General features: G+C 40.4%; 1 long non-coding RNA gene across 2 annotated transcripts; it reads left to right on the forward strand.

Annotated features, from left to right (window-relative positions):
* The first annotated feature begins 364 nt into the window (after window positions 1–364).
* LOC112444873 (uncharacterized) lies at window positions 365–22,148 on the forward strand. 2 transcript variants are annotated; one of them, XR_003033263.2, is made up of 5 exons: window positions 365–596; window positions 4,413–4,484; window positions 4,568–4,759; window positions 14,578–14,631; window positions 21,742–22,142. It is a non-coding gene; the product is annotated as an uncharacterized lncRNA (long non-coding RNA). The 2 variants fall into 2 exon arrangements; XR_009493403.1 differs by lacking the exon at window positions 4,568–4,759 and having other exon boundaries at window positions 21,742–22,148.
* Window positions 22,149–22,670: the final 522 nt, after the last annotated feature.

The raw sequence follows: 22,670 nt of genomic DNA on the forward strand, positions 1-22,670 counted from the left end.
TTTCCAATGATTTGTAATTACTTCTTTAAATGTTTTTGTATTGTTTGAATGCTTTACCATCAGAATATACAACATTTACAATCAGAATATTCACTAAGGCTTTCTGTATTTTCATTTTAATAACAACAAATGAAGCTAGAGAAGACTTAATGATCTCGGAGTCACCTCCAAAATGATTCCCAGTGAACCTCACCTCCTGATAGTCACGTGCTTCTATAAGCTACTTCCATATTGAGTCGGATTGGCCAGCATGACCAACAGAATGTTACAAAAATGACAGTGTATGACTACTGAGGTTAGATCATAAAAGGCATTGCGACTTCTGCCTTGGTGTCTTAGATCACTCTTTTTGGGGAAAGCTAGCAACTGTGTCATGAGTACACTCAAGCAGCCCTTTGAAGTCTATATGGAGAAGAGTGGGGCTTCACATCAACAGCTAGGACCAACTTGCAAACCATGTGAATGAACCAATTTCAAAGTAGATTTTTCTGCCCCAGTCAAGCTTTCAGATCAGTGCAGTCTCAGCTGATATCTGACTACATCCTTAAGAGAATTCCCAAGCCAAGCTACATCTGAATTACTGAATGACAGAAATGGTGAGATAACATAGGTAATTGTTGTCTTATGGAGAAGGCAATGGCACTCCACTCCAGTATTCTTGCCTGGAAAATCCCATGGATGGAGGAGGCTGGTGGGCTGCAGTCCATGGGGTCGCTAGGAGCCGGACACGACTGAGCGACTTCTCTTTGACTTTTCACTTTCATGCATTGGAGGAGGAAATGGCAACCCACTCCAGTGTTCTTGCCTGGAGAATCCCAGGGACAGAGGAGCTTGGTGGGCTGCTGTCTATGGGGTTGCACAGAGTTGGACACGACTGAAGCGACTTAGCAGCCGCAGCATTGTTGTTTTAAACTACTAACTTGTTACATTGCAATAGACAGTTAATAGGGTGACAGATTAAACATTATAACTGAGAAAGGTGGAGCTATCAAGGATAATTCCTAGATTTCTGGCTTGCACAGCTGGTTTGACATGTTTTTACAGATAATAGAGGGAATGACCTATTTTTGAAGGTAGAACAAATTTTGCTTTATTTTGTATGGATCTGGGGTACCTTGGGACATCTAGTAATTATAAATATCAGGATTCTTAGTTGCAAGCAAAGTAAGCAAGCTTTGTCTGGTTTATACAGAAAATAACTTGCTGGGGAAAAAATCTTTGGAAGAAAATATGGAAAAACATCTACATGAACTCAGTTGTTTCTTAATTAGGACAAAAAAGCACTGAACATACAGAATAACTTCAAAATTTTCTTCTTTAAAAAAACTTTTTTATAAAAAGACATCAGTAAGAGAATGAAAAGATAAAAGCAACCCACAGATTGAGACATGATATTATGTATCTCAAAGGAATCTTATCCAGAAAGCATAAAAAAACCTACAAATAGTTACATGCATATGTTAACAAAGCAATATATGCAGAATATACAAGAAAACCTACGAATTAATGGGAAAGGCAGAGCTCTCAAGAGAGAAATGATCATAGGCTATCCAAATGGAAAATATACACATGAAGAGATGCTCAATTTCATTGCTGCTAAAAACTGAATGTTTATATCCCCCCTCCAAATTTGTTTATTGAAACTCTAATCCTCAACATGCTGGTATTTGGAGATGTGGCCTTTGGGAGGCGATTGGGTCATTAGGGTGGAGCCCTTATTATGTCATTAGCATCCTCATAAAGACACAGAGACCTTGCTCCCTCTCTCTCAACCATGTGAGGATAGAGGGAGAAAGGGGCTGCCTATATGCCAGGCAGTGGGCCCTTTCCAAACACTGGATCTGCAAAAACCATAATCTTAGACTTAACCTCCAGAACCATGAGAAATAAATGATTTTCATTTAAGCCACCCACCCGGCATATGGTGTTTTTGCTATAGCAGTCAGAACAAAGACAATTGCTTATAAAGGAAATCTGAAATAAGTTCATTCAACAAACTACCTAGTCACCAAAGTGGCTAAAACGTAAATGTTGACTTAAAATGTTGATGACAGTACACAGGAACTGGGGTGCTTATACACTTTAACGAAAGAGTGAATTGTAATAATCACTTTAGAGAACTGTTTGGAAATGTCTAACTGAACATTCAAAAACCCTGTGACTAGCAATTCCACTCATAAATAGGTATCCAATTGAATTGCCTACCTATTTTCACCAAAAGATAAATACAGGCAAGTTCAAAACAATACTGTTGCAAATAATGGTGGACACAGTCCCTCTCTGGCAACTACTCGGATGTATACAGGAAAATGGATTAATAAACTGTGTATTCTCACCTGATAGTAAATATAAACCAATAAGAATGAATAAGTCGACAACCACCTGCAAAAATGAGGGTGAATCCCAAGTATATAATGTTACGTGAGAGAAGTCAGACGCCAAGGACATGCATTATATGGAACTATTCATACAGAGTTCAAATCTGTGGTTTCACAAGTCAGGGTTCTAGTTACATTTGTCAGAGAGGCTGTGAAAGGAAGTAGGCGTAAAGGGTGCTTCCGGGGGTGTCGATTACATGTTCATTATTTTTTAGTTTGCACTCATTTCATTAAGCCTAACCACTTAGAATTTGGTCACTTGTCTGTATCAGTGTTATGTTTCAGTAAACAGTTTGCAAGCAAAAGAAATGTTATCTAGTGGCTCACAGAATCACCAGTCTGGTAGAGAGCCAGGTCCATGAATGCAGATTCAGCAACAATGGCCAAAACTATGCCATAGAACTGGTCCTTGAGAACCCACCCACAGACACCGTAGACTGCGCCCTGACCTTACGAACTCTGAACACTGAGTCCTGTCACCAACTCCACCATAGCTGCTAGATCATTTTTCCCCTTGACACCGTGGCCAGAGGAAATGTCTCACAAATTTTGATTCCTTATGTCACCAGTTCTCCATTCAAAGTCTGTGACACATACATCAGATTGACGGATCCTATGACATGTCCTCATTTGCTCCCCATTTCCCAGGAAATGTGGAAAAACAAGGATATGGAACTTCAAACTTTTATTGCAGGACGAGGGCTATCTCCCTTAATTTTCTCAAGTAAGAAAAGAGGGTTCCCATACTGGGAAGTTAAAAGCAAGTCCAGTTTTAACTATAATTTGTCATGTGGTAGCAGGGATTTGTCAGGAATCTGTAACTTGAAGAAGAAATCTTGGCTTTAGATAAAAATTTGGAATTACTGACACATAACTATTATTGACCCCAAGGGATGAATCATATCATCAAGAATATAGAAAGATAAGAGAAAGAGATTTCAGGTCTGGCTCTGAGGAATTTCAACATATGATAGAAAGTAAACAAGGATGAGCTGGCAGGCTGACAGGGAGGTCAGGAGGAAAAATAGAGTGGGGGGTGTCACAGAAGAGAAGGGGGTCCTTCAAGAGGGAGGGGGAATTTAATCGGGTCAGATGATGTCAAAAAGATAATTAAAACCAGGTGCCAAAAAATGTACATTCATTATAGAGACATGAAGTTACTGGTGAGTATGATAGTGCTGTTTTCACTGCAGTGACAAGATTCAGTTCAGTTCAGTTGCTCAGTCGTGTCCGACTCTTTGCGACCTCATGAATCGCAGCATGCCAGGCCTCCCTGTCCATCACCAATTCCTGGAGTTCACTCAAACTCACATCCATTGAGTCGGTGATGCCATCCAGCCATCTCATCCTCCATCGTCCCCTTCTCCTCCTGGCCCCAATCCCTCCCAGCATCAGAGTCTTTTCCAATGAGTCAACTCTTCACAGGAGGTGGCCAAAGTACTGGAGTTTCAGCTTTAGCATCATTCCTTCCAAAGAAATCCCAGGGCTGATCTCCTTCAGAAGGACAAGATAGAAACGGGAAAGACAGATTAGAATAGACTGGAAAGAGACTGGGGGAGGGGGCAAAGAATGAAGTCAAGAATAAATAACTATTTTGAAAAGTTTAGTGATGAAGGAAAGTAGCAAAACTTTCTTGAATGCCTCTTCTGTCTCCAATAATAACATACGGCCTGTCATACCTTATATTTCATAATAATTTATAACCCAGGACAGTGCACTTCTTTTAAGATACTGACTTCCCTCCCTAGAAACTCTTTAGGGGGCATTCCTGTGTTCATTTTGCTTTTCATACTTTTACGAACCAAGGGGTTGAAACAATAAATGTTTTTAAATAAATGTACCAATGTTTTACGGTATTGATAAGATTTTCACAGGGACCTTGAAAAGTACATGGAGAGGAAACTGAGACTCATAATGTTTTCACATAGCTGTGAGTGGAAACCAAGATTCAAATTATGCTACACTAACTCCTGAAAATTTTCACATGTACGTATGCATTACATTATTCTCACGGTCATGATTCTTCATTTCCAGGTATTGCACCTTCACGCTTAAGCGCAAGGAAGGAAACAAAAGAAGATGCCAAGAACCAAAGAGGTATGCTAGGTAAGCATGCTACATTACATTAAGGACATACTGCTTTCTGGAAAGATCCTCCCAGTAGCCCCTAACAATATCTTCTTGGCCAGGCTACCAGCAATAAAATGGAGATTGTGACACCAAGTTTTCTGAGGACGTGGTCATGCTGAATAAAACTGAGGTTGTGCTGGTACTGAAGAAGGCAAGAACCAATAGTGGGCACATGACGAGCAGCAACTGTCTCAGCACATAATCAGAAAATCAGATTGAAAAATTAACACTGAGAACATTCTTTGTCAGAGGTATGAATACAACAGACAAAATTTTCTACACCAGTAGAATGGAGCACTCTTTTCTCTGTCAGTTGAATGCCTGTTGAAGTGCGGTTGAAGTATTATGATACTGACAATTTCATTCGCTGCCTTGACGTGACTCAGAGGGTCCCCAGGGTCTAGCAGTTCCTTGCTTACCCAATATGCCTCCTGCCGAGCAGGAAACTCTCCTCACTCAGCTGGTTCCCCTGGCAGCTGGACCAGCTGCACACTACCTCAACCTTGCTGCTCTGCTTCCTGTAATCTGGGAAATTTTTCAACCTAGTCAGTTACATTCTCCTGCAGGAACCAAGGGCATCTATCTTCATCCTCTAAAGCCTGCCTCCCACCACCCCTTCTTATTCACTCTCCTCCCAAGTGCGATCCTTGTGGCCCTACAGGGCCAATAATGTCCTTCTCCCCCTGCTGTGAGTGCATGTGACTAATAAACAGCTGTTGATCTTATTTGTCCAGAGTTGGGTGTCCTGTGTTTGATTATCTCGTATTACTTAAGGTAGGGAAATCCCTCCTTCATCAGCAGAATGAGTAGAAGGTGATCTAAACAGTGGAACAATAGAAAATTGCTAAAATGTGACATATTTGACCTGAAAAAATGAAAAGTTTATATGATTCAGCCTAATAATTGGCTTACATTAGTGACCATGCCATATCAAAGCAAGAAATTCTTAAATCTTGAAATCATTCCAGTTCAATAAGATGATCATCCTGGGCATGTGGAAAGAGACTATATGAAGGAGCCAACATTCCTCTTGCTCTCTCAGAAAGTAGAACATATGGATTCTGGAATTTCTCTTTCTCTCACTCTTGATCTCACTCCATTTCTGTATATAAATATATAAATTTACATTTAGGTATGTGTGTATAGGGCTTCCCAAGTGGCGCTAGTGGTAAAGAACCCGCCTGCAATGCAGGAGACATAAGAGAGGCAGGTTTGATCTCTGGGTCAGGAAGATCCCCTGGAGGAGGGCATGGCAATTCACTCCAATATTCTTGCCTGGAGAATCCCATGGACAGAGGAGCCTGGTGGGCTACAGTCCCTGGGGTCGCAAAGAGTCGGACCCAACTGAAGCAACTTAGCACACGTGTGTGTATATGTATGTATCTTGCTAACTGTTTCTCTGTATCTCTCTTCCCAGTGTGTTTGATTAATGTCAGGTAGCTGCAATTCCTTGAGAAACCATGAATATTGTACCCACCATTGTAAAAGTTGATTCATGCTTAATGGGAAGTTGAAGAGTCTTGTGAAGATACATATGATTGTTGTAAAGTTGTTATTCTAGTATTACAAGTTTGAACATCTGTTTAGAGGAATTTAGGGAGAATCGGGGAATTAAATTATTCTATTGTTCTGGAAAATAGTTGAGAGAGCTGTGTCTTTCTCAGGAAATGGCAAAAGGAAGCAACCAGAGGTCTATGACACAGTGGACATGATGAACACCTTCCAGTTTATGGGCTTGAAGACTCCCCATCTTAAACACTCTACATGAAACAAGATAGTTAGAGAGAGAAACAGGGATAGAGACATTTCAAAAATTCTGAGGGAAATTCTTCTAGTCTAAAAACTGTCTTTAGTTGCTTTTGAATGATTCCTTCAGAGAATATAGACACCATCCCAAATGAACAAACAGAGTTTGAACATCAATATTTCTGCCTTTCTTGTTCAATCACTCAGTCGTGTCTGACTCTTAGCAACTCCATGAACTGCAGCAGCCAGGCCTCCCTGTCCATCACCATCTACCAGAGTTTGCTCAAACTCATGTCCATTGAGTCCATGATGCCATCCAACCATCTCATCCTCTGTCGTCCCCTTCTTCTGCCTTCAATCTTGCCAAGAATCAGGGTCTTTTTCAATGAGTCAGCTCTTTGCATCAGGTGGCCAAAGTACTAGAACTTCAGCTTCAGCATCAGTCCTTCCAATGAATATTCAGGATTGATCCCCTTTAGGATTGACTGGTTTGCTGTCAAGGGACTCTCAAGAGTCTTCTCCAGCACCACAGTTCAATGGCATCAATTCTTTGGCACTCAGCCTTTAGGAGAGGTGATTAAAAGTGATCTGATTACGGTTGTCCATCGGTAGCTGTGGGGAATTAGTTTCAGGACATGCTCCCATCCTCCCTGTGGATATCAAAATCCGGCTCTCAAGTCCTTTATATATAATGGCATGGTACACTCGGCCCTCGGTATCTGTTGGTCCGACCGCCTAGATTCAACCAACCACATCTGTTGGTTCTGTTGGTTGAACTGGTAGAGGTGGGACTCGTGGATGCAGAAGATCAAGTGTACTTACCTTTGAGCATCCTGTAGTCTTGCCTGTGGACTTTGACTTTGGAGCAAATTTAATTTCTGCTTCCCTTTCCAAAGGAGATATGCCAGTTCAAGTGTCTAGATGGCTCAAGGGTGCAAAATAAACCTACCTTCAGCAGAGAACTGCAAGCAATGTACATGATATTTAAACACTGATAAGTATGTTCTCAGTGAAGCATTTAAATGAAAAAATTATTTGACTTGTTTTTGTATTTTGACATTTTTGTTGCATTTTATTTAAAAGATTTATAAAAAAAATTGTCCTCATTTCTTGAGGAACACATTTATAAAAGAGCTCTGCTTCTTGCTATTTTTCAGTGTGGTTTTTGTTTAATTAATTAAAAAAAAAAATACATTTATTGAGCACCCTGCTAGTTACTGGGCTAAGGATAGGGGATGCAAAAAGTGATAAGGCGTTCAGTTGTGTTTAGAAAGTGATCATGTCTTTTTCATCTTTATAATCCACCAGAGTGCCTCATTTATAATAGACATTCCAGAAATTTGTTTGACTGAATTTATCAGGATAGAATTACATTACCACGAGTATTCTATTAAATGCCGTTACTATTCCTACCAGTTGAGCTCTGAGTGGGTGGTCCTAGAAAATCAGGATCTACTAAGGATACAGAGAAAGCAGGAGAGTGCGATGGGAGTTACAGCCCACCCTGAATAGTAGACGTCATCTGAGAATAATAAGTAACGAGTCTGACATGGGATACGTTATTTGTTGCACTGTGCTGTGTGCTCAGTCCTCAGTCATATACAACTCTTTGCGACATCATGGACTGCAGCTCACCAGGCTACTCTGTCCATGGGACTTTCAAGACAAGAATACTGGAATGGGTTACCATTTCCTTCTCCAAAGGATGGTCCCAACCCAGGGATGGGACCAGCCTCTCCTGCACTGGCAGGTGGATTCTTTACCACTGGCATCACCTGGGAAGCCCCAGTGTTATTTGTTAGGAATCTTCCATCTTCTCTGCTAGCCCAGAACGATTCACTCAGTTTTGAAAAGGAACATAGCGATAGTTGTCCTTGAGTAGCACCTCATGAGATATAACAATAATGGTTTACTACCAGGAATACCAGTGGAATAGAGACACAGAAACCGTTTATGGGTTTAGGTCATTTGTCAAGTTCCTAGATGGTAATCCAACCCACAGGTCCCCAGTGAAGGCGAATCTGAGAAAAGAGAGCTGTGTTGATGCATATATACCTCTGCTTTGACCTCACTTGACTTAATGGCCTCCAACTCAACAATACCTGTTTCCCAAAACAAACGGTTTACAGATAAGGCATACTGATGACTCAGATTTTACATAGGAAAAAAATAATTGTAGAACAGAAAATCAGCATTAAGCTGACCAAAATTGAAGGAACAAATGTTTATATCATGAAATATCTAAAATACAGTAGAAGTTTTTAAGGAGAAATGAAACACATGGAAAGAACTTGGCAAAGCATTAGCAATCCTGTATTTTACAAAACAGTAAAATAAAACAATATGCACTAAAAGGAAATCTTTCACATTCAATTAACGTTTATTGTACCCACTGAAGGGAACACCCTTGGAAAAGATATCTCAGGAATTAAAGCTTTAGTCAGGTATGTGGACCACAAAAAAAGAGAAAAAAAAAAAACATAACTATCAGGGTTACACTACACTCATAGTTTCCTATTTCATTCAATGGGTTTTCATCCATTACTGTTATTTTTTTATTCTGATGCTCACACTGTCCCACATTTGGCCTGTGGGAGCCCATTTTAGCTGGCTTCCGCATCATTTTGACATGTCTCCATCACTCCTTGAGCACATCTTTCTTTCTCTCAGAACAGGATATTTGTTCCAGCATCGTTTTGTACTTTCCCGCCCTCAGACCTGGAAACAGCTATTTCTCCAAGGAGTCCTCATTCCGCGTGGACCACACACCTTGTGCTGTGTGGCACAGTGACAGGAATCAGGCACCTACTTGGCAAGGAGGGTGTGCAGGGGGCTGGGTTCCCAGGTTGACCTGAGAACTGTTGGTTCCAATCCCCAGCATGCAGACGCCCTCTTCACCCTGCTCTGGCTTCAGCACCCTGTGCGGGACCATGTCCCCCCACTCTTCGGTTCTGGTATCATCACTGTAGCATGCCCCCATAAAGATGCCCTCCTTGCCCCCACCCCGACCCCAAGTTCTGTCTCCCCACTTTGTGCCATAGTGGCCTTCTTCCTGCTATTGGCTCCATGTCATGATTTCTGGCCTCAATTATTCAGGAAGGCAAAGGAAGAAAAAGGAAAGAGAAGAAAAAAGATGTAAAGTGGGGAGAAGAGTAAGAAAGAAGCTAAAGAGGAAGAAAAAAGAAAAATGAAAGATTTGGGGAAAAAAATAATAGAGCCATACAATTTAAGGAGACCTTAAGGATATGTATCCAGTGATCCTCAATTCAGTTCAGTTCAGTCACTCAGTCGTGTCCGACTCTTTGTGACCCCATGAATTGCAGCACACCAGGCCTCCCTGTCCATCACCAACTCCTGGAGTTTGCTCAATCTCATGTCCATTGAGTGGATGATACCATCCAACCATCTCATTCTCTGTCGTCCCCTTCTCCTCCTGCCCTCAATCTTTCCCAGCATCAGGGTCTTTTCAAATGAGTCAGCTCTTCGCATCAGGTGGCCAAAGTATTGGAGCTTCAGCTTCAACATCAGTCAGTCTTTTCAATGAATATTCAGGACTGATTTCCTTTAGGATGGACTAGTTGGATCTCCTTGCAGTCTAAGGGACTCTCAAGAGTCTTCTCCAACACCACACTTCAAAAGCATCAATTCTTCAGCACTCAGCCGTCTTCACAGTCCAACTCTCACATCCATACATGACCACTGGAGAAACCATAGCCTTGACTAGATGGACCTTTGTTGGCAAAGTAATGTCTCTGCTTTTGAATATGCTGTCTAGGTTGGTCATAACTTTTCTTCCAAGGAGTAAGCGTCTTTTTATTTCATGGTTGCAGTCACCATCTGCAGTGATTTTGGAGCCCAAAATATCTGCCACTGTTTCCACTGTTTCCCCATCTATTTGCCATGAAGTGATAGGACCAGATGCCATGATCTTCATTTTCTGAATGTTGAGATTTAAGCCAGTTTTTTCACTCTCCTCTTTCACTTTCAACAAGAGGCCAGTGATCCTAAGTCTAGCTAAATATTGGAATCACTTGGAGAACTTTTAAAAATTAAGATCATGAATGTTCTGGTAAAAAGACTGTTATTTATCCGTGTCCCCCGATGCCCTGTTTATGATTCCTTCTAGTGCACAGATGTTTTCAATCTGTCTCAGATGGGGCAGTGCAGTTTCCTTGAGCTTCAGGGGAGTGTGTGTGTATGTGTGTGTGTGTGCAAATGCAAAGGAAGTGGAAGGGGATCCTCCTAAGGAAGCTTTCTGCACTTCCAATTCAACCTGCTAAGAATGGAGCTATAAATATATTCTCTGTATTTGGCCTCTATTCAGTATTCCTGTAAAAGGCTTTTTTGGCTTTAAAATGATGATAAAGCATTGTATTACAGTATTTGCCTTCTTTTAATCATTGTATTTCACCTTTACTGTAATCAAGACAAATTCTGGAAATACTCAAGGATTCTTTTAGAGATACAAGCATTCTTCTAACAAAAATTACTTGAATTGGCTAATCTCATTTAACATTGTATCTAGCAATACATAACTTTTCATAATATTTTGTACATAGTTTAACAGGCTTCATCCTTTCATACAAAGGGTACATTTTTACAAATGCATTCTTTCTAAAACAAATCTAATATTTTGGAAACAATGATGCTTAGAAAACTATGTGCTACCTAAATCATGGCAAACATTATAGCTATGGCTATTTTTAAATCACAAAGCAGGTGAAGTACAGTGATGTATACATACTGATGTGTATACATATAAATGTGTGTATGTATATATATATGTATATATACATATATATCTTTTTACATCACAAGGACATTAGTTTAATGAATTGTCTGACTCTCTGCAACACTATGGACCATAGCCCACCAGGCTCCTGTGTCCATGGAATTCTCCAGGCAAGAATACTGGAGTGGGTTGCCACATCCTTCCCCAGACAAACCTACTTAGTATGCTTCTGAGATAAAATGATTGTGAGAGATGAGACAATTCAGATAAATCAATCAGAATTTGATGAATCTGAAAAAAGTATAAATCACCTGAAGCGAGGGAAATCAGGGAAAACTTCATGAATGAGTAACTTGTTTGGTAGGGTAGGTAAGTTTTCAAGCGTTGGTACAGTATATGAAAGAAAGAGACACAGAGAACCACATCCTTGGTTGTTGGCAAATTTTCACTGGAACATGATTAACAGAGGAAATAGATGCACGGATGCTTACACATGACCTAGAGTCTCAGGCCTTATCATCAGAACAAGAGGTTTAGATTAAATACAGAATATAGTGTATTGTATTTGAATCGGAGAAGGCAATGGCACCCCACTCCAATACTCCTGCCTGGAAAATCCCATGGATGGAGGGGCCTGGTAGGCTGCAATCCATGGGGTCTCTGAGGGTCGGACACAACTGAGCAACTTCACTTTCACTTTTCACTTTCATGCACTGGAGAAGGAAATGGCAACCCACTCCAGTGTTCTTGCCTGGAGAATCCCAGGGACGGGGGAGATTGGTGGGCTGCCCTCTATGGGGTAGCACAGAGTCGGACACGACTGAAGTGACTTAGCAAGATAGTGTATTTGAATAGATGAGTGATAGATCTAGATATAAAATTCAGGAGAATTAAACTTGTCCCATCAACAGTTGCAAAATGACTTAAGGAGAGCAGAAATAATGGATGAAATTGTCAAACTCAAATTACTTATTAAAAATCTACTTTAAAAGTTGTTCTCTATTCATTCAATAGATTTTTATTGAGGACCTGTTATGCTTCAGGAACAATGTAATATCAATTTGTTTTCATGTCATCTGCTAGTTTATAGGCATTATTTTTAAGATTAAAAAGGATAGCCTACATCTTGGTCTCCAAACACCATACTTCGCTAAATGGAGGAACAAGCGCTCAAGGGAGAAATAACTAGCTGTAGAATCCAACAAAGGAAGAGAAAAGATGTTCCTAGAACATCTAGTGGTAACAGAAAGTAAGGTTGCTAAAGAAAGATGTGTGTGTGTGTGTGTGTGTGTGTGTGTGTGTGTGTGTGTGCGCATGCGCTCTGTCACGAAGTCAGGTCAGCTCTTTGCAACCCCATGGACTAGTCCACCTGGCTTCTCTGTCTATGGGATTACCCCAGGCAAGAATATTGGAGGGGGTTGCTATATTCTCCTCCAAAGGATTTTACTAACCCAGGGATCCAACCCACATCTCCTGTGTCTCATGCACTGACTATGGATTCTTTACCACTGAGCCACCAAATAATGATCGGTCATGTCAAAAGGGCACAGGGGTCAGCTTTAAGTGGTTCCTCCTGGCCAAATCAGGAAAAACTGAAACATCAAAACAATGACAGCAAAGGATTATAACGCTTGAATAAAGAATCTGTGAGTCTTCTCTGATATAAACAAAATAGGTAAATATATAAGGGGATAACGAAAGTTCTTCCTTATAGTAGAAAGCTGCCAAACAAATATATAAGGAATGATGGAATTAAAAATTACAACTTGTCAAGCATCATAATAATAATTGATTTGGGCAAAGTGCATCACTAAATCCTAAAGCTAGCAGGCACAGTTTGAGGAAAAATATAATATTTACATAGACACACAGTTCCCCTGCATGGTAAATTACGTACAAAGGACAAGGGTATAATTTTCAGCAGAGAAATGTGGCAGACAACCAAGGAACTAGAGACTTGTAATAATAGTAGTTCCTTCCTTTGTAAAATTAACTCTTAAATTTTTAAAATTATTGTTTCATCTCATAGCATCATCAGAAACCTCATTACTTTGCAATGTCATGTGTGCTGGGAGAAAATAGCAATGGTGTATAGGATACTGTGGATTGATGATCTCTGTATCTACTTCAATCACTTTCTAGTATTGTTGAGGCCGGAAAACTGAAAAATCACTTTTTCCATATTCCCTTGACACTAAGATTCTGCATATGCGTATGTTTTACAAACCAGATGCACAAGCTTGAAACCTGAATTTAAACTGGGTTAATATAATGAAGGGTCTTCCCTGATGGTTCAGTGGAAAAGAATCTGCCTGCCAATGCAGGAGATGCAAGAGACACAGGTTCAATCTCCGAGTCTGGAAGATCCCCTGGAGCAGGAAGTAGCAATCCACTCCAGTATTCTTGCCTGGAAAATCCCATGAACAGAGGAACCTGGTAGGCTACAGTCCATAGGGTCACAAAGAGTCGGATCTGACTGAGCAACTGAACACACACACACACACACAATAAAACAGAGAGAAGGGCCAGGTGTGATGAATATGTTCTGCTGATGTGACTTACAGCAGAATAGAGAGTTTATAGATCTGACTCTAGCAGCAGCATCTTGATTTAACAGGAAGATTCTTGACTACAATGGGAAGAGCAGCACCTGTAGATTTATGGGCTTTTTTAAAAAATTTTTTGGGGGCACCCTGGTGGTGTGTGGGATTTTAGTTCCCTAACCAGGGGTTGAACCCTCACCCCCTTCAGTGGAAGCACAGAGCCCTAATCACTGGACAACCAGGGAAGTCCTGAAGTACAGTTCTATGCTGAAGCTTTGGGGGTCATTGATAGAAGTTCAGACTAAACTCTGTTACATTATTTATCCCCAGATTTTTCTAGGTCATTTAATACAAGTTAGTAAATTTCTTTCTCTTTGCATTAGCTACAGTGGACTCAGTACTATGCAATCAAACAGACACAATATTGAGTAACAAAAGGAGAACGTGCCTTGAAAGAGTTGTGATAATAGTCAAAGTCAAAATCTCCCAAACTGATCTGAAAATGTTAGTGATCTGAGAGATATCTAAATAGGTGTTTAAGTATAATAGATTTCTTTTCCGTAGGACTTCTCAAAAACTTTAAGTACTCCATTTGTGTTGTAAATCACACTGTGCATCATTTCCCCAATGTGTTTCACTAGGAAATTATTAATTTCAGGGGAAACTTATTATCAGCTTGAGAAACACAGACAGAGTTTGTGAAACATTGGTCTAAGTAAAATACCCAGCACTCTGAGCCAAAAACCTTTGCTTTTGTTCCAAGTCTATTTGTTCTAAGCGATCTGTTATTAGACTTTTTGTTTCCATACGCCTTGTTGTCATGCTGCAGTAGGCAGTTTTCTGGCTAGGGCTATCAATGTCCAACCAGTATAAAAAAATATACTCTTATTTTATAAGTTGACAGCATTATTTATTTGGACAAAGTAATTTCAGTTTGTCTAGAATAGCAAAAACCAGACACAAAAGGATGCCCAGCTTACTGTATGATCCCAAAGAAATCAAAGTGAAAACACTAAGATAAATATATCTTGTCTTCTTTATTTCTTAGCTTATGTGTGGTTCCAAATGAGTTCAATGGGGATGAGAATTTTACAAGAGTCAGGTAAGTGTTTTTGTGGTGGGTAGTATTTGAACACTAAAGCTTATAAATGTATAGGCTTGGGATTAGCCTTAGCTTTGCAAAATTAATGACATTTTTCGTGAACTGTGATAAACAGTCTTATTTTCTAGAATAGATGGGAAAATTAATTCAGCCTAGAGTGCTAGGAAAGACTTCTTCATGGAAGATGTGATGTTTGATGTCTAGAAGGCTTATTAGAACTTGAGTTACATAGTGTAGGGCAAGCATGCGTGCTAAGTCACTTCAGTCATGTCCAATTCTTTGCAACTCTATGGGCTGTAGCCCACCAGGCTCCTCCGTCCATGGGATTCTCCAGGCAAGAATACTGGAGTGGATTGCCGTGCCCTCCTCCAGGGGATCTTTCCAACCTAGGGATCGTCTCCTGCATTGCAGGAGGATTCTTTACCACTGAGCCACCAGGAGGAAGTCCATATAGAGTAGGTGGTGGTTTAGTCACTCAATGATGTCTGACTCTTGTGACCCCATGGACTGTAGCTCTCCAGACTCCTCTGTCCATAGGATTCTCCAGGCAAGAATACTGGAGTGAGTTGTCATTTCCTTCTCCACATGTAGGGTAGAGTGGAATGTAAATAAGATGATTGAGGGTGGGTCAGTGTGATTACAGATGCTGGATGTAACTTCTGCATGTCTAATGGATTCTGAAAATCACAATCAAGGCTTTCAACTTGGCAATATGGACATCATGTGAATTAAGTGATTAGAAAAGAATCATAACGTGGAATGTCATTACTGCAGTTAATTATCATAAATAAAATTCATGCCTCCATCTTAGGCAGGGCCCATATGTCTGGCCTTAGAGTCATAATTTTTCTGCATTCCTGCTCCTTTCCAAGATGTTTTTTGTTTTTCCTCTCAGTGTCAGGTCTTGGGCAGGAAAGAGTTTCCTAACCATCTCCCAGTAGTAACTGAACTCTGCTGTGTCAGTCCAGCAACCAGGGTCCAGGAGCTTTTCTTTCACCTTTCCCAAAGGCAGAGGTCTTTTAATGCTACACTTCTCCCAGGAGAAGAGGATTTTTTACCCCCCTAGGTCCCAGGACTGGGAGAGTTTCCTATTTTTCCTTGGGAATAGATAGTTTTCACATCATCACTTTCACATAAATAGAGGACCTTTCTCTGGGCCCTTCATGTTGGAGAGGGCACTACCCCTCTCCCAGTTGGCTTAAGAATTGTGTTTTATATGAGACACGTTTCCAGCCAAGTGAGAGGTAATTTGCAACTTTGTCCCAATGACAACCAATCACTAATCAATCACCTGCGCACTAGTTTCACTGAGGGGGAGTCTCTGCTGTTTTCAGCCCTGCACCCGGTCTTACACAGGAACACTTCTGGTGGCCTGGACACAGGGGGAGTTCATGCTAACACACACGTTCCATTCCACAGGCCAGGTTCTTGCAGTCATTTTAAACTGATAGGCTATCCTACACACTGATTTTCAGCATTTGGTAGCTGATTTCCTCTTCAACTGCTTTGATGACAGCAAAACTGTCCTCTACTGTTCTGTCAAAGATAAAATAGTTCCTTAGTCTCATCTCTTCTCAGAGGTGTATGCCATTCGTTGAAATTCAGTTGCTTTGCCTTGAAGTCTCAACTCTGGGGGGAGTTTGTAATTTCCTCAGTTCTGTCTCATCACAAGAAAAATTTGAAGCAATGGCCAGACCATTGTTAGAGCCCCATGTAATTTCCTCGAATAGGCCAGTGTTACAGCTCCGGGTTGCAGCTCAGTTTTATTTAGAAAACAAAGGAAAATGTATCCTCGAGGCGTGAGGGAAGGTCAACCCATAAGGTGCAAAGAGAAAAGAGGCCTCCGGTTCAATTTTGGCTCCTGTTTTTATGTTTTTGTCCTCCCCACGAGCCTGCCCTATGTAGACTGGGCTAGCCAGGAGGGCTGTTTGTTTTACCTGAGGTCCTCACTCCCATCCTTGGACCTTCCTCTGTTCTATTTCTGTGGGTTTTCCCCTTCTTTGTCTTTTAGCCACAGCCATTTTGGACTCCTTTTTCCTATTCTAACTACCTAACAGTTTCAAGAAAATTTATGATTTTGTAAATTACCTAACTTTTTCTTATTGTTAAGGCAGTACTGACGTTTGCTTGCCACTTCCTACATCCTAAGCAGAAATGGAAATGCTTGTCCACTAGTTTTCGCATCATCTGATGACTTATCTGAAATTGTCAGTCCTGTTGTAAATTTTTCTAAGTTCATCATCCTTTTCACATTTATTAATTGACATTTGAGAGCTTGTATTTTGGGGAAAAAACAGGTGGAAAAGCGTTCTTGAGTGTCAGTGAGTAAAAAGGAGGGCACCTCACATTAAGTTTCCTGAGATACATGAACTATGAAGAAAAAATAGGTACAGCTGTCAGTAAAGTTTAGGGATCTTGGAAACACCACTGATTCCTGGTTAGGTTCTGTTCATCTCTGTTTAGTTTTTCATCTGAAAAACAGGCAAATAGTACCTGTACAATTAAGTGATTAAAACAAAGTACAGGGCTTCCCTGGTGGCTCAGTGGTAAAGAATCTGCCTGCCACTGCAGGAAACACAGGTTTGATCCCTCATCCAGAACTACCCCACATGCCGCAGAGCCACGTATGGCCACGTGCCAGGACTAGTGAGCCTGTGCTCTAGAGCTTGAGAGTCACAACTACTGAGCCCACAGGCTGCCACCACTGAAGTCTGCGCACCCCAGAGCCCACGCTCCATAACAGGAGCAGCCCCCACAACAAGAGGCCCACACACTGCAACTGGAGAGGAGCCCCCCACCTCCACAACTAGAGAAAAGCCTGTGCAGCAGTGATGACCCAGCACGGCTGAAAATAAACACATAAATAAAATAAAGCTGTTAAAGAAATGAGTCACAGAATATTTTAAAAATTGAGTATTGTATCTGATGGAACAATGACTCAATTAACACTTAGTTTCCTTTCCATTTCCCTTTCCAGCCAGGATCTTGATTTATTGCAAGTGAAATGTGTTTTAAGGGTAGCAGTACTAAGAGATGTGTGAAGTGCTATCCTAACACCAAGGAGTTATTTCTTCCCAAGTGGGGAGAAAGTTGGAGAAAGTTACACAGGACAAATGAGCCTGTAGTACTAGAAAAGCACCACCTAATCCGTGTACTTGAAATGAGGGATAAAAATCACATTCTCACGCTGGCTTCCTCTTCATTCACATTCGCAGATGTAGCTGCTATATAAGCCTTGATGATAGTTTTAAAAAGCCTTAGATCCTTGAAACAAATCTTTCTTCATGAACAAACTCTTGTTGGTCCTGACTCTGGACTCTGCTGTTACGGTTAACACCGAGAAGATCACTCCCAGGTCCACCCCAAATGTCCACTCTTAAGAAACCAGTAGGTGGGATTCATGACCCTTTTAGGTATTTTATGTTCTACAAAACATCTCAAAGGCTGTCACTTGTCTTCCTCTTCTGTTTATTTTTTTTAGTAACATTCACTGGTATACCAGACACTAAGGAAGACACTGGGAATACAGCGGCAAGTGGGAATATATATCCCGCTCTGGGAGAAGAGTACAGATTAGGGAGAAGTCAGACAAATGAACTGGTCTTCCCCTGTGGCTCAGCGGTAAAGACTCTGCCTGCAATGCAGGAGCTGCCTCTTGCTCAGGAGACTTGGGTTTGATCCCTGGGTTGGGATGATTCCCTGGAGAAGGAAGTGGCAACCCACTCCAGTCTTCTGTCCTGGAAAATCCCATGGACAGAGGAACCTGGTGGGCTACAGTCCATGGGATCAAAAGAGTTGGATGTGACTTAGCAACTAAACAACAGGTAAATGAATAGATCTTCTTTCAGCGTGCTGTGGATTCCAGGCCCTTCTTCCTCCATGCTTCCACCTCTGAACAAACACCACCAGTAAAACATGAGCAGACCTCACATTTCAGTCACATTTGATGTGTATGAAATTCTTAGAAATCAAAAAAAAAAAAAAAGAAAGAACAACATTACGGTGAAATTATCTCTCTTATCTCTCAGTAAGAAATTCCTGGTTCTGGTTCAAAAAAAAAAAATAAAAAAAACTACAGAACCGGAAAAGTCAACGTGACTAATCCTGCAGAGAAAGAGACAGAACTTGGAGGCAGGAGAGCAAAAAGCTGACTGGTGCAGAATCAGTTGAGATGGCACTCTAAACCAGTTGGTATAATGTGGACCTCAGGCCAATGTGTTTCCTGTTCTCATGATTATGTGAAGTATCCTCCCTGGTGTAGATGAAGCGATTGCCTTGTTTTGTTTTCTGAGGCACTCCCACAGCTCTGCTGACTGAATCCCTAAGGAATCACACTCATCAGCTGGACTTCTTAAGTAGTGGCTGTTTCACAAATTCAATGGAACTATGAATACTTCAGTCATGCTTGACTCAAGCATACTCTTCATGTTTCATTTGTGGACTGCACTGTACTCAAAGAGAGGTGGAAATATCTTGGCACTTTGCTGTCAGTGAGAAATAAAGTTGGGGAGGAAGGCTCTTCCTAACTTCAAATATTCTTCATTCCTCGCTCATGAAAGTGAAACTACGGATCCAAGATCAACGGTTTTCCTATTTTGCAGTCTGGTGATTAAATGCATCCACAAGGTGGCCAGCCAAATTCAGCAGTTCATTCTGTGACCACAGATTAGTTTTTCTTGCATAGCAATGGGACTTCTGCAGACTCAAACATTGACAACATCATGTCTTTACTGGACAGGATCATAATTAACTATCCAGGCCCCTGAACTACATACTTCATCTCCACAGCTTTGATATCAGGAATGATGTAAGCCCTCCAATTTGTCAAAAGAAAAATCAAGTTTTTAAAAACTAAAGTTTTGGGTCAGAGGGAAGGTACTGATGCTTTAAGGAGAAGACCATGATTGAATCAGCTCTTTCAAGACTTCTTTTCAAGGAGATGCAGAAAAAATAGGTAGGTTTCATAACCCATGCCTCCTTGGACCTCAGACCCAAATTTTATTTATTCCTTAAAATTATGTGAAGCTGGTACAAGGAGAGAGCAGAGTTATAGCTTCAACAAAACAGACTTCTATAGACACAAAGTGGGGGAAAATTTTAGGATTTTAATTTAAAAAATAATGGAAATAAATGTCTTTGTCATGATGTATGTATGTACGTATAGTGGTAGGGAAGTACTGAAGTACTAGGCTCTAAGGGTTATTCTCTTAATCTCCAAGAGTGGTTACAGAAGTCTATTGATTTCTTCACAACTCCTTGCTAGGAGAGATTGCAAGCAAACTTGATATACATGATGAAAGTACATGACTAAACTAAAGTTTTACTAAAGAGTTTTGCTTTGGGACTCTATGGACCTTTGAGGCCCCATCTGAATTATTTCATCAGTCTCAAGCATGACTCAGTAAAAGTCACATTGAAAGTTATTTTATTCAAGAAAAATATATGAAATCTGGACATTGTACAAGGTATTATATTAGACTTTATTTGAGAGAGATATAGAAATTAAATATATTTATATATACCAGGTACAGATAAAGGAAGTGATAGAGAGGAAGAAATTCATAGAAATGATGGAGAAGAAGAAATCTGATCATTGCTGCCAGTGGAGCTGGATAAGGAAGAACCTAAGAATGTGAATTGGCTCTTGAAGGATGGGTAGGATTTGAACCTGAAGAGAGAGAGCGGGACATTCTGAATACAGGGAAGAATATGAGTAGTAGCGTGGCTCAGAGGCTGAGGCATATTTGAAAGAAAATATTTATTGGCATGTTTAGAAAGGAGGATTGAGGTCCAAGAATACTGAGCAAAGGCCAGGAATTTAACCACCAATGAGACCTGGAGTTATGCTCATTATAGAACAGTTTGACTCTATAAAACAGGATATACTTCTTTGAGTTTCTTCTTGATGAAATAAAAATTCATATTTTAAGGTAAGATAAGCAAGAATTAAACATGAAATTTTCTCTGCCTGTCGGAAACTCCTCCCTCCCCACCAGTGTGCATCGTCCATCTGCATAAAGCATTAATCAGGCCTCCTCAATGGCAGAAATACTTGCTCAAGCATAAAGAGCAGTTTTTCCTCTTCTGACACCACCCACGTAACTCCTTAAAAGATAACATTTCTTTCTCAATCCTATAAGTAGTCACAGTGATCCATCACTCATCTGGTATGTGCAGACATCTTTGGTAAACTTTATGTACAATGCCAACAGATCATTTCCCTTGAAGACGGCAATCGGGGTCAAACAGACTGGTCAGACAACTCAAGAAGATCCAGGCTGCGTCTAATGAACATTCTTAGTTTAATACTTACCTGTGGTTTTTTGTTGCTAGGTATATTACTTGTATTCTTTTATTTTATTTTACTTTTTAAATTAACTAATTTATTTTCATTGGAAGACAATTACTTTACAGTGTTGTGATGGTTTTTGCCATACATCAGCATGAATCGGCTATAGGTATACATGTGTCCCCTCCCATCCTGAAACCCCCTCCCTGATCCCTCCCCATCCTACCCCTCTAGGTTGTCCCAGAGCACCAGCTTTGGGTGCCCTGCTTCCCGCATCAAACTTGCACTGGGCATCTACTTTACATATGATCTTGTATATGTTTCAATGCTATTCTATTTTATAAGATTATTGTTGCCCACATTACCAAATGTGTGCATGAGACTCAGAAAAAATTAATGATGGTTGGATACTTTAAATGACTGAACAAATACAGTTCTATAAGATCAATAATTGTAATAGTGTAACTCTAAGAGGGTCGATAAGAGTCGGACATGACTGAGCAACTTCACTTCCACTTTTCACTTTCATGCATTGAGAAGGAAATGGCAACCTACCCTAGTGTTCTTGCCTGGAGAATCCCAGGGACGGGGGAGCCTGGTGCGCTGCCGTCTACAGGGTCGCACAGAGTCAGACACGACTAAAGTGACTTAGCAGCAGCAGCAACTCTAAGATAATGGAAAAAAGAATAAGATGGAGTCACTTTCTGGACTATAACAGACCAGTGAGACCGGTGATCCAGAGGCTTTTAGAGCCTGTAACAGGGCCTCATCCAATAGTAGTAAACTGACTAACATAATAATGAAATTGTCTCTCTGTCTAGGAATGAGCGTTCTTAGGGACAAACTGATCATGAAATGCCTGCCAACTCTGGGTCAAAATGAAGACTGAAAGGGAGAGAATTATAAAATCACGAAGGCTGACACCATCTGGTTCTATAAGGACAGAGCCACTAGCTACTGCCGTCACTGACGCTACAACCTGAAGGGAATTCAGAGCAAAATCGAGATGAGAACCCTGTGCTCTGAGAAACTGAAAGATTTGGCTCTCTGACAGCTGGATGTTTTCAGGGGAAATTTTTATGAGCCTAATTTCCTGCATCTTCCCATATTCAGAAAAATAACTAAGATATCTGTTCCTCATGAAAGTTCTACTGGAGAGTGCCGCTCAAAACAGCTAACATTGGATATTATAAATCTTTTATATTTGGGGCAATAAAATAAATTTAATAAGGCCTCATGTTAAATTTTATGTTTTAATTCAAGTTGTAACCATTTAAAAATTGTTATTGATTACATTTCTTTTAGTAAATGGCTGTTCACAGTCATTCTCCATTTTTCTATAGGATTGTTTGTCTTTTATCATTAATATGCAAGATAGTTATTGAATGACAATGTATCAGAGCAAGAGTGATTTAAATAATATTATAGTGGTATTATTTGTCCCATAAAAGGGTTTTGCTTCATAAGTTGTAAAATATATATGTATTCATCAAAGTAATTTTCTGAAGATCTCAGATCAAGACTTGATTGATAGACTTATGATTATGAATAGAAATGAATTAAACTGTTTTTCTTAAAGAATTAAATACATCTTAAATAAGCTTAACTTTATTCCCAGTTTTCCATAACTACGGAGGCTTTATTGAATTGCAAGACTGAGAAGCTATATAAGTCCTCAAACATCTGGAAAAGTATCCTACAAAAAAAAAATGATGTTGTAAAACCTTCTCCTTCAGAATATAAGTAAATG

Source organism: Bos taurus, chromosome 29, assembly GCF_002263795.3.
Source record: "Bos taurus isolate L1 Dominette 01449 registration number 42190680 breed Hereford chromosome 29, ARS-UCD2.0, whole genome shotgun sequence".
NCBI classification, from domain to species: Eukaryota; Metazoa; Chordata; class Mammalia; order Artiodactyla; family Bovidae; genus Bos; species Bos taurus.